The 12490-nt window shown below is 47.1% G+C and overlaps 1 long non-coding RNA gene across 1 annotated transcript in view; it reads left to right on the top strand.

The window, feature by feature from the left end:
* The window catches only part of LOC308470724, a 169022-nt gene that overhangs the window by 94665 nt on the left and 61867 nt on the right, over window positions 1–12490 (top strand). The window lies entirely within an intron of this gene.

Below are 12490 nucleotides of genomic sequence, written 5' to 3'. Positions count from 1 at the left end.
TGGGTGGCCTTGAGCAGGCCGGTATCTCTCGGCCTCAGCTGCCTCCCAGACCCATCACGAGGTGGAAACGCTGCTCCGATCTCCTTCAAGGAAGGGCAGGATGTGAGTATCATAAATATTCTAAGCAGGAGGAAAGTTGTCAGAAAATATCCTCCTAAGCTGCAGCGCAACTGGCAGGGAGCAAAAGCAGAACGGCTGCTGAGTCAAGGCCTTCCTGCTTGCCAGGGCATATCCTTGAGTGGGAGATACCCCCTCGGCTGGCTGAGCACAGAGCCTGAGTGGTGCCAGCACTTGAGCTGAAATTCAATACCTGGATGCACAGCCAAGTCTGGAAGGAAACCTGATCAAAAGGAGTCTGGAGCTGAGAACGCTGAGCAAGGTGGATACTTGGCGTGGATATATAGAAGCTAAGGTACAATTCAGCTGCAACTGTGACATTCACCCTGGCGCAAGTGTTGGGGTGATGGTTGGGGCTTTGGGAGTGTACATGCCTCACCATCACACACACATCATGCAAAGTATTCATGGATAGTACACACACACACAGTCACTATAAGCCCTCCACTCTCCAGAAAAGGTGGAAAGTTCATGGAAATGTGTACACTAATGCCCAGCTTACTGGTGATGTCATTAGCATGGTGGTATGCGAGTTCCTGGGGCCCATTCCCCTTCTCTAGGACATGTAGCAGGGATAGAGAACCTGTAGCCCTCCAAATGTTTCTGGGCTACAGCCATGCTGATGTTAGAATTCCTGCTCCATGATTGCAGTCATGGGATTTTTGTCTTTCACATGACAGTATATGTTTTGACTACACATAGTGGGAAGTGATGGAGACAGGATGTTTGTGTTACTGTGTTCCGTGAAGTGGGACTATTCTCCTTTGTTCTTTTTCTCTTTGCTGTCTGATGCTAGAGAGAGAGGGAACCATGTCGCAGTGCTCCGTGTGTGATTATATGTAAATAAAGTACGGTAGATTAGCCAAAATGCTGAGTTGCTGAGGTCTGTCATGCAAGGTGCGCAAACTCTGCAGATCCCTAAGTTCGCCAGTGTTGCTTGGCATCGGTCACTGTGATGTTCGGGCAGAAGAAAGCTTTTGAAGCTCCCAAACGATTGACCAGGAGGGAGAGAACATGCCAGTAGGGCATGTGCCTCTACCAGGGTCCTACTCGAATGTAGGCTGAACTCCTGACAGCTGGTTGGGGTTGATGGGAGTTGAAGTCTAACAACATCTGGGGCATCCAGATGTGGCACTCGGTTTGCAGAACACACTCCCCATGGAAACAGCGTTGTCTTTTCAGCGAGGTGCTTCCCCCGTTTCTCCCAAGTCTTTTACCTTTGTGGAATTGTGTTAATGCTACTGTTTTTTCCTTCTATTTGTTTGGTTACTGTTTCTTTAATTTTTTTTAGTTTCTAAACACCTCATTCTAAAGCATCCTGAAATTGGTTTTTCCATCAGGGGTGGAGAACCTTCAGACCTTGAGCCTTGTTAGTCCCAGCAGAGGTCTCCAGTTGCAACATGAGGCCACTTCCCCTAAAACCACACCCATCTGCCTCAGGCCCAACATCCTTTGTGGCATCAGGCACGAGGAAGATATAGTTGCAGCTGTCAAAAGGCAATTGGGGAGTTTCAAAACTGGGCTCCTGGCTGTTCCTTGGCAAGGGAGGGTTGCTGTCATCACCAATCAGCTGAGCTTGCTGGGATCAGCTGCACTGCACAGTTCCCAGTCAGGGTGCACAGCCAACCCCTGCCAAAAACAGGACTTGAAGTGAGCATCTGTCAGCTGACAGGCACTGACTTTAAGCCCACTGGGACTGAGTGCACTACATAATTCCCCACAGAGAGCTCTGCTGACTTCATAGCCTGCTTGGATCGGATTGGGTTTTCCTTCTCAGGGCAGCTTGAACTCAGAGGGGAAATGGGTCACCCCCTGGCATCAGATGCAGTGTGATGTTCCCCACAGAAGGGCTTGGCACCAGGGGTGCCAATATTCCTTTGCAGTGTGGCTTGAATTGAAACTGCACTACAAAGGGAAAATAGGTCATCTAACATCAAGTTATTGATGTGATGACAAGTGATGGGCAGGTGGCTGGCACTACCCACCTGCCAAAACAACTCACTGGGGTGGTGAAAACCCAGGATATGGTCCCTAACCTGGAAAGGTGCCCCATTCCTATTTTACACTGGAGGGTGGGATGGATGGATGGATGGATGGATGGATGGATGGATGGAAGGAAGGCACTTATCACCAGATGAGGAGTCTAAACTGACCCTGATAGGCTTTCTCCAAGATCCTACATTCTCATTATCCTGCTGATGCACCAAGCAATCCTGACCCACAAGCCCCTTTAGATCACAGTCCTGGGATTCTGCCTGGTTCTCAGCCAAGTGTGGAGCAGACACTAAACCATCAGCAAGTTTGCAAGTGCCTATCCTTACAGGCATCTGATTCTGAGAATGGTTAGGTCAGCAGCAGAAAAGATTTGCTGAAGCTCTTGGAGAACTTGGAGAAGGTGTGCAAGCGATTCACCGCAGACAAAACAGGTACCATAAGCCACACGGGCAGAGAGACATGACCAAGTTTACTTCTCCATGGTGACCAGTTTCAAAACATTCAACCTGAAGGTTCTTGGATCAGGGTGGTGGTGATAATATAGACAGTCACGTGGGCTACTGCTGAGATCATCATCATATGACTATGCCAGCCAAGCCAAGCAAGCCAGGAATTTTGCCCTCCTGCAGCAACTTCATTTCACTTAAAAAATCAAAATATTCAAGCTCAACAATGGTGTCCATCTGCAGACCCAGTGTTAGTCCTTGCTTTCCTACAGCTCTTCTAATCTCTCCTAATCTCAACCCCTTGTCTCCTGTCTATCCCACTCAGGGGGATCCCAGCAGTTGTTATGACTAGTTGTTATGTTATGACTTGTTATGACTGGTATGACTAGCCAACACGGCACCCTCCAGATGTTTTGAACTACAACTCCCATCACCCCTGGCTATTGGCATGAGGTTTGCATATTTTCTCCCCACCCCCACCCCCCTGCTCCCCTATTTATGCTGCTTCCGCATTGTGCTGGATAGAGATGTTTTAAGCAGACCTTCCCAAACCCAAACATCAAATGTTGCTCCAATTACAATGTATTTCATTGGCTGTTTAGTACAATGATAGTATTACTGGCTTGACCAGCAGGAATACAACCGTGGGAAGCGCACTGCGAAGCTATAGAGTGTCACCTTGTGGCCAGGCTTGAGCATAGCAATTTTTAAAAATTAAATTTAAAAAACTGTAAACCAAGGGTCACCAACTCAGCAGCCATGGGTGCTAAGGTGCTCACAAAGACTTTCTCTGGTGCCCCATGGCAGGTGCTCCAGATGCAAAACTTCAATTTTTGTTAAAACTACTCCCCTAGAAAGAAAGTTATGGAGCAAAATGTGGAGGTACCTTCTAAGCAATTTCTATGAAATGAGAGTGAGTGTGATGTGGCCACCTTGTATATTTTTCCTGGCACTGTTCCACACAGCAACAGCAACAGCAACAGCAACAGCAACAGCAACAGCAACAGCAACAGCAACAGCAACAGCAACAGCAACAGTATGTCTTCAAGACTGTGTGATCTTCACCATCAGGCGCAGCAGGACGTATCTCACTTCCCATGGTAAGTATGTGTTGGATAGGGGTGGCTGTTTCTCTAATTTTGTCTTATGCCTTGGTCCTCATGGCAGCCATTTTTAATTATGCCCTCCCCCGATAGCCATCATTTTGTAACTGGTGCCCCCAGCACTGTCTCAAAACTCAAAGTGCTCCCTCCCAAAATGTCCGCTGGTCCAAAAGGCTGGAGACCCCTGCTGCAAACATTTGACGACGTTTTTCTAACATCCAACAGTATTCACCTTTGGGGCAGGAATCCTTCTTATAAGTCAGTGCCTTGGGAAAAAGCAAAAGATGGAAAGGGTTTCTTCCAGGGAAGAATACAGGAGGTCTTTGGTGAAGGTAAGCTGTAACCCTAGAAGTAACACTGGAATGGGCCGGGCTAGTTACACAGTTCAAAATGCCAGGGTCGGTGATCAGATTGGTCACAGTTCCAGACTGATAATCAGCAGCAACAATCAAGGAGCACAGTCCTTCCTGGCCCAGTCTCAAGGCTTGTCCCCAACCTAGAACAGTTGGATTCAGAGAACAAGGAGCCATGTGCACCACAGCACCATTGGAAGCAACATGGGGTGGTCTCCCATGATCCCTAGCTAACAGGACTAGTGGTCAGGAATGATGGGAATTGTAGTCTCAAAACATCTGGAGGGCCAAGTTTGCCTATGCCTGATCTATACATTAAAAAGCAATTCACCAGTCAAGCAAAAAAAATAGTTTTACCTATGGCTCCTCGTTGTGGGTCTCTTATTCCTAATGGTTTATCATTCTGTGGCACACTCTGGATCCAAGTCTTGATACCTAATGAGAGCTTGCTGGTTCAGTTTTGGGGAACCAGTGGAGCTGGCCAGGAGCATAACAGCTAGACTGTAACATGAATCTGGCAAAGCTTCTGGAACCTTCTTCACCAGTCACATGTCTCAGACTTGGGCCCATATTGCAGACTCAGGCCCATGTACATATATATCTGTTTCCTGGTCCTTTTTCCTTTAGGCAGTTTCACAATGCAAGTAGGAAAGATTTGGCCTTCACTGAACAGAGTTCCTTCAGCTCAAGATGGACTTCCGTGCCAGTATTTCCAACTACACAAACAACCTGTCCCTGAGACTTCCTTGGATTAGTGCTGAATTCCAGCCGCTAGGCAAGGTCTTTGAACTTTTGCCTGTATAAGGTCAGCCAAAGGTAAAGGCCTTTATCGAAGCACAAAGATCTTCCTTGATGCTTAATCTCTGAACAAGCACTAAAAAAAAATCATCATCCGTTATCAAATGCTCTTTTGCATACGAAGGCAGATGTTCTCCCGCAAGAGGACATCTTCATCAGGATAACGTTATCAGGATTCCTTCCCTTTGGTATCAGACAACATGGGGACAAAAGAAGCCCATTGGCTTTGTAGGTTAATAATAGGAGGGTGGGGATGAAGATACATTTGCCTGATAAGGATAATTGCGCCACTTCAAGGCCCATCTAGTCTAGCATCCTGTACTCCAAGGGGCCAACCAGATGCTTATGGGAATAGCTCTCTCCTGCTGGTGATTCCCAGAAAATGGCTTCCAGAGACATGTTACCTTTGACCCTAGAGCTAATGTAGCTGGCAGGACTAGTAGCCAGGGCCACTGATAGCCTTATCCTCCATGACATGTGGTTCTCACCCCTTTGCTAAGCAGCAGCTGTTAGTGACTGGGGCACTGCAGGTGGGTACCAGCGAAGAAGGATCAGGAAGAAGGCTGAGCCCAGGTAGCCCAACAATGTCCACGAATGGACTCCAACTCTCACCTCTCCTCGTCCACCACCACTCCCTCCTGACTTTCCACTTTTCTACCCTGTACATAAAGCTGTCTACTGTGATCCGCTTGCCTGATAACCCACCTCCCTCAATCTTTCCCTCTTTTCCTCCAGTGCCTTTTGATGAGATTACTACGCTGCTGACCCCATCTAACCCTCCTGCACACCCATTGACCTATTTCCTATCTGCTCCTACCACTACAGCCACAGTCCCAACCTGTCCTTCTCTTCCAGTTTCTTTCCTGCTGTGCTCTAGCATCCTACAGCTCTCACAGCTCCCTTGACCCATCCTCACCCTTTAAGCAACTGCTGATCTCATTCCTTTGCTGCCAAGCTCTCTCTGCTCCTCTGACTTTCACCTCTGCTCTTGACCCCTCTCTGATCTGGCTCCCATCCTGTGGACTCCACTCAAGCTGCTCAGAACATAAACCCAAAGGTCCCTTCTCTGTCCTTGTCCTCCTTGATCTCCCCCTTGCTTTGAATACAGTTGAGCCTCCATGGTCCTGTGAAGTTGAAGGGGTGTGTGTGTGTTGCGGTGGACACCCCTAGAAGGAGTTGCCAAAGTCCGCTGTTATTTTTCTTGCATCTTTCATTGGTTATGTTGCACCTTTTTGTATTACAATTTGAATTCTCTGGAACAGGAAATAAAATAAACAATAAAAAAATACAGTTGAAAACCATAGAGCGTCCAGCACAGCGCATTGCAATTGCTACAAAAGGCAAAAAAAACCACAACCCATGAGCAGTTTTCAAGTGGTTCATTGCAAGAGAGGGAAGAGTTTAGGAACCACTGTGCTACAGAGCCATAACTCTGTGCTTGCTTTGGTTTGCAACAAGCCAAATGGAATGAGTGTATAAGACAGGGAAAAGATGGGAGACTTTCCCTGATGAAACTGGACCTGTGTGTTACTAGATGGCCATTCAAGAGGAAAAAGGCAAATCAAAGAAGCAGAAGTGATTCCAGGGCCAGCACACCTCGTGCTACCCATAAATAGCTAGGGTGCAGGGAGTTCTCTCATGTGTCATATTTCTTTCTCCACCCTTTTTGTGACTGTTGACCAATATGCATACTAGACACCCACAAGCCCAGCATCAACTGTGCTGATCAAGCATACCTGAAGAATCATCAAGAGCCAAAAGGTGGAGGAGAAAGAGCAGGACTGTCACTGTGTAAAAGCAGCAACCACAGCTCCAAACCAGAAGCAAGATGAGGCAGCAGCTGTACAGGCAGGAGATTCTGAAGGTGTCGGTGGGCATCAGAATGAGATACAAACAGATCAGACCAATGGGCTCACCTGGAGCCATCATTATATATCTTTAGGCACCAGACAAAAACCTTCCTCTATAACCAGGCCTTTGGTCTAACTACCTGTGGCCTTTTAGATGTGGGAGATGGTTTTAAAGTACAGGCAACTCCTATTTTGCGCACGTTCAAAGAATGTGCAACTGTGAATGCACGGGGGGTCATTTTTGCATCCAGAAGACGGCAGGGTAGGGTGGAACAGGATGTAACAGGGCAGGGTGGGGTTACATGCAATCCACCGACACACACAATGACCTGGAACATAACTCCCACAGAAAACAGGGGTTTGCCTGTATTTTCCCCCCTTTGCTTTTAATGTATCTATGTGGGGGTTTGTTTGTTTGTTTGTTTGTTTGTTTGTTTGTTTGAAGTTGCTTTGGGTTGCCCTGGGCAAGATAAAGAAACTAACAAAATTAATAAGTAAAATAAATGAATACTCAGCTGGCGAGTGCAGCTCCCATTCATGCCAACGGAGCTTATTCAGGAGAAATTCCTGGTGGGTTGTGACCCATATTAATGAGCATGAGGGTGGGTGGGTGCAGATGCCTTTTGGACTTTCTGCATTGAGACCTCCAGGATAAAAACATCATCTTTTATTAGGTACTTCCTGATTTGTCTTTATTCTCACTTGGGAAGCCAAAGCATGGAAGGATCCCAAGAGATGCACGAGAGGGAGAGAGAGAGAGAGAGAGAGAGAGAGAGAGCGCATTTGTTGAGGTAGGCATAGACAAGCTTTTGACACACAGAACCTTTTAACAGGCAAGCCCTACATAGGTTTGCACGCTTCTGTGCCAGCAGTCAAGGTGTTTGTGCCTTTATGCTATGAATCCAGGAAAGCTCTGTTTTATGCTGATCAGGAGTGATCTAAGCGATAGGATGCATTGCTTGATTCTTTTATTACCTTGTTGTGTTTGATGTTGAGTGAAGCAAATGCTTGTTCTCTGTTTAACAAACAAAGACTCTGCCCTGCCCATTCTGCTCTGATACAGAGGCCACCAGGTATCATTTCGATGCTAAGTGCAAGGAATAACTCAGAATAAATTTGCCGTCCGGGCTCTCTTATTGCAAGTATTGATTAGAGTTGCAAATACACATTCTAGGAGCCATTCTCAAGACCATTTAACGTGGAATAATTAACACAGTGCTATTTGCTTGCCTAATGATGACTGCACTGCCACTTTTCCAATAGAACATTATATTCCCTTGCTATGTGGGTATTTTATTTCAGCAGTCTCAAGAAGACCCATGCATATTCAACCCTGTAACTGTGAGTGATGTAGACAGTTCCAGTTTTATCTAATCTAATCAATCTACAGTATCTATCTATCATCTATCTATCTATCATCTATCTTTCACATTATATCCCACCTTTCTTCGCAGGAGCTTAAGGTGGCAAACATTTTTCTACTCTGCCGCCATATTTGGATGTCCAAAGCCACTTGGAATCTACAGCAAAGGGAAGGAATGGTGAAAGACAGTTCACAAGGAGCCACCTACATTTCTGAGGCTGTAATCTGACAGTAGACACGCTTCCCTGGGAGTAAGCCTCAGTGAACTTAATGGGGCTTCTTCCCGAAGAGGGCATGGATAGGATTTGCTCTGTCTGTTATGGTAATGTAGGCAGAGGCTGAGCCAGTGTTAGTAGCAGGCAAAGAAATAACGTATCTCGAAGATGCTGAGAAAGCCAAACCCGTAAGGTGGATGGTTTAAAATCTGAACAGCTGTGCCTAATAAAGGACCGATCAGCGAAAGGCACTTAGGGGAGAGGAGAGGAAGCTCCTACACAATTCATTCTGGCATGTCTTGGTTTCTGACATTTGACAGTGCTTGGGCTGCACTGATACCAGTACAGTGGTACCTCGGGTTAAGAACTTAATTCATTCTGGAGGTCCATTCTTAACCTGAAACTGTTCTTAACCTGAAGCACCACTTTAGCTAATGGGGCCTCAAGCAGACGCCGCGTGATTTCTGTTCTCATCCTGAAGCAAAGTTCTTAACCGGAGGTACTACTTCAGGGTTAGCAGAGTCTGTAACCTGAAGCGTCTGTAACCCGAGGTACGACTGTATCTGCTGCATAACTGATAGGACAATGATTGCAAATCTCCTTGATGGGATCCGAAGCTGCCCTGGAGCTGGTGGCAGCACATGGTGTGTAACATGTTTTAAAGGTGGGTAAGCCAAGGCGTTTCTGTGCGCTGCTCTGGTTCACCAGAAGCGGCTTAGCCATGCTGACCGCATGACCCGGAAGCTGTACGCCGGCTCCCTCGGCCAATAAAGCGAGATGAGCGCCGCAACCCCAGAGTCCTCTGCGACTGGACCTAACGGTCAGGGGTCCCTTTACCTTTACCTTTAAGCCAAGGTGATGCCTTATATTTGTTGCTGGACTCCCAACTCCTTTCAGCCCCAACTAGCGTGGCCAATGGTCATAGAATCATGCAATTTTTGAGCTGGAAGGGGTTCCAAGGGCCATCTAGTCCAACCCCCTTCAATGCAGGAATTGCAGGTAAAGATCAGGGAGGGTGGGAGCTGTAGTTCAGCCACATCTAGAGGGCACCTCATGGGGCTGCCCCTGTTTTAGAGAGTCAGTGCAGCAAATGTTACAGCAGACAGGAAATGAGATCTAAGGAAAGGGGCTGAAGAGAATGGGAAACCTCACCATTTGTGGCACAGGGAAAGTGGCTTTTAACTCCCAGGCCTTATCCTTCCAGCACAGCCAGTGGGGAGATGCACAGATGGTCCCATAAAGCTGATCCCGCTCATTTTCCTTCCCACAACCGGAAAGACTGGCAAAGCAGGCAAGAAAGCGAGCAGCTAAGGAGGGAACTCAAAACCCACCGAGCGAGCGGAGGGGGACGCGAGGCGAGGCACCAAGGTCGATTGCAGGGGGCCTCTGGGGAGCCGCATGACATAATTCCCTTAAAATATTAATCCCCATTTTCCCTGCGAGGTGAGTCAGCAGCAGTGATAAAACCCCAGAGAAGTCATAAAAAGCAAGAGCAATTGATAAAGCGGAGAGTCGACATAATAAAACTCTGCCACGCTGAAGGTCAGGTCGCGCCTGTCTCAGTCAGGGCTATGAGCCGGCAGATGGATGGTTTGCTTGCTCCACAGCCCTCAGGGCCACAGAAGAGAGGCATCTGAGAAAGCTATGCAGCTCCGCAAAACCCGCAGAGAGGGGGTTTTCAGCCTGCAACATGCCCCAATGCAACTTGCAGATCCGAAAGTTTCCTGAGGACGAAAGCCCCGCATTTCTAGTTGAATTATTTGGCCAAGGAAAGTGATCCAAGTGAAGCAAACACACTTCTTCCTTTGTAGGCTGAAAACTGTGTCTGCGTGACAGAGCTCTGCAGTGGGGGATGACAACTAGACCTCATTCACCCCTGTTAGAATTCCTGATCTACGAATGCAGTCATGGGATTGTTGTCTATCACATGACAGTGTATGTTTTGACTCCACAGAGTGGGAAGTGACGGAGACAGGATGTTTGTGTTACTGTGTTCCGTGAAGTGGGACTATTGTCTTTTGTTCTTTTTCTCTTTGCTGTCTGATGCTAGAGAGAGAGGGAGCCATGTCACAGTGCTCCACGTGTGTTTATATGTACCGTAAATAAAGTAGATTAGCAAAAATGCTGAGTTGCTGAGGTCTGTTGCGCAAGCTGCGCAAACTCTGCGGATCCCTAAGTGTGCCGGTTTCGGTTGGCATCGGTCGCTGTGATGTTCGGGCTGAAGAAAGCTTTTGAAGCTCCCGAACGAAAGACTAGGAGGGAGAGAACATGCCAGTCGGGCATGTGTCTCTGCCAGGGTCCCACTTGAGTGTAGGCTGAACTCCTGACAACCCCTACACAATATCCCACGATTCTTCTATATTCGTCACCGAATGTGTAAACTGACTCCATTGAAAAGCCTCGAGCCGGAGGTAATGTGTGAAGATGCCAAAGGATTCAGTCTGTCATTCGCACATGCTAGTCATCACATGATGTTAAAGCCATCTAGTGACGAACCTGCATGTGTGAATGATGCCCTGGAAATGGCTCATTGCTGGGATACTGCAAGGAGAATCTCTAGGCCACTGGGATATATTATTGGTGGCTGCTGCCACTGACACGAAGGCTTTGTATGCAGTTGTGTGTATCTCCATGGAGGTCAGTTTTCAAACATCACAGCTCCTGCATGGAGCACCACCATGTGGAAGAGTTTTGCAGCGGCTGGTACATGGATGTGCTGAGAGGGCGGAAACATCAGAAGCAAATCAGGGTGGGGGGCACCTGAATAAATGGTCCTCAAGGCAGGATTCCATGGGCTACAGGAAGGCCCAGTACAGCAAAACACTGTAACAAATTTGCATTGTGCAACAACAGCAAGCCAGCACAAAGTGATATGTAGATAACTTGGCAAAATAAGAGCTGAAAGTGGCAGTGGCAAAAGGCACAGCCAGTGAGATACCCCTTACAATGTGATACCAGAGAGACCTGCTTCTCTTTCTGCCCTGCACATCTCTGCTGCAGGTGACTCTACTCACAGGAGCACAGAGGGTAGAGACAGGCATTATGCCAAGGAGGTGAGGCAATGAAGCTAAGCAGATCTCACTGCAGGGGACCATATGTAGGCTGCTCAGAGCTCCTCTAAGGAAGGACAAGTCCAACAAATAAATAGTGCATTTCCTTTATTCTAGATGTTGATGTCTTGCCCTATCCCAAGGATCTGGGCATGTACATTAGAAGGAGCTAAGCCAAAGGGCTTCCCCCTAATCCACTCTCTAGCAGCCTGCAGAATCTTGTGAAGATTCAGGGAGTGCAGAATACAGCTGGTTGTTCTGATGAACTTTGTGTTTGAAGGGAGGAGGGGAGTGTCTCCATCTCCAGACCTCTGGGTGGAGCCACCCAGCTTTTCCCACCGAGACCCATGAAGAATAAAAGTGCTTAAACCAGCCTGAATCTTTTGTTAACTATTATTTATTTGTTGATGTTGGCTTGTGTTTTCATGAAAACTAAGGGCCTTTTTCATAGCAGTGCCCCCCTCCCCACTGCCCAGTTGTGGAATGCCCTTCCCAAAAAAGCACACCTGGCCATAGGTGCCAACTCCCTGGCACCCTGGATGCCTGAGTACCCACAAAATTCTCCATGAAAGGGCCAGACACCCACAAATTTCAGTGCCAGGGCCATGCACGCTGCATGGCACTCACACCCTGGGCACCCACAGTTGCAGGGCCAAGTTGGCACTCCTGCACCTGATTCCTTCTCTAATGTATTTTCAGTGGCAGGCAATGATCTTTTGATTTTCTCCAGCTTTTAAAATGATAACGTGGACTTCCTATTACTTGGCTCTGTTTCAAGCTCCTGCTCTCTTAAAGTGATGTGGTTCCAGGGTTGTATTTCTTTACTTTGTTTTTGAGTTGACAGAGTTTTGTTTCTTTTATGATATTGTTGTTACTGTTTCAGAAGCCAATCAGAAAACTTTTGTTATTGGGTGAAATATGAATTGTGTAAGTAAATATTGGTACTTATTACTTACACCAGTGGTTCTCAAACTTTTTGTGGTGATAGAACCCTTCATTTTAAGCATAACTTCAGCAGAACCCTTAAAAAAAAATTTTTTTTTAAGTGGGTTTAGGAGTTGATTATTGGGGAAAGCAAGCAAGCAAGAGCCAGAGAGAGTGGCAACTTGGAGACTTCAAAAAACCTTGCTGTCAATCTCTTCATTTCCCTGAAGGGGAGAAGCCTGCCACCCTTAAGGCTTCATCTCTTATCTCTCTGTT

The sequence above is a fragment of the Podarcis pityusensis genome (genome assembly GCF_964106645.2).
Source record: "Podarcis pityusensis genome assembly, chromosome: 2".
Taxonomy (NCBI): Eukaryota; Metazoa; Chordata; class Lepidosauria; order Squamata; family Lacertidae; genus Podarcis; species Podarcis pityusensis.
This window is presented reverse-complemented; position numbering and strand designations above follow the sequence as displayed.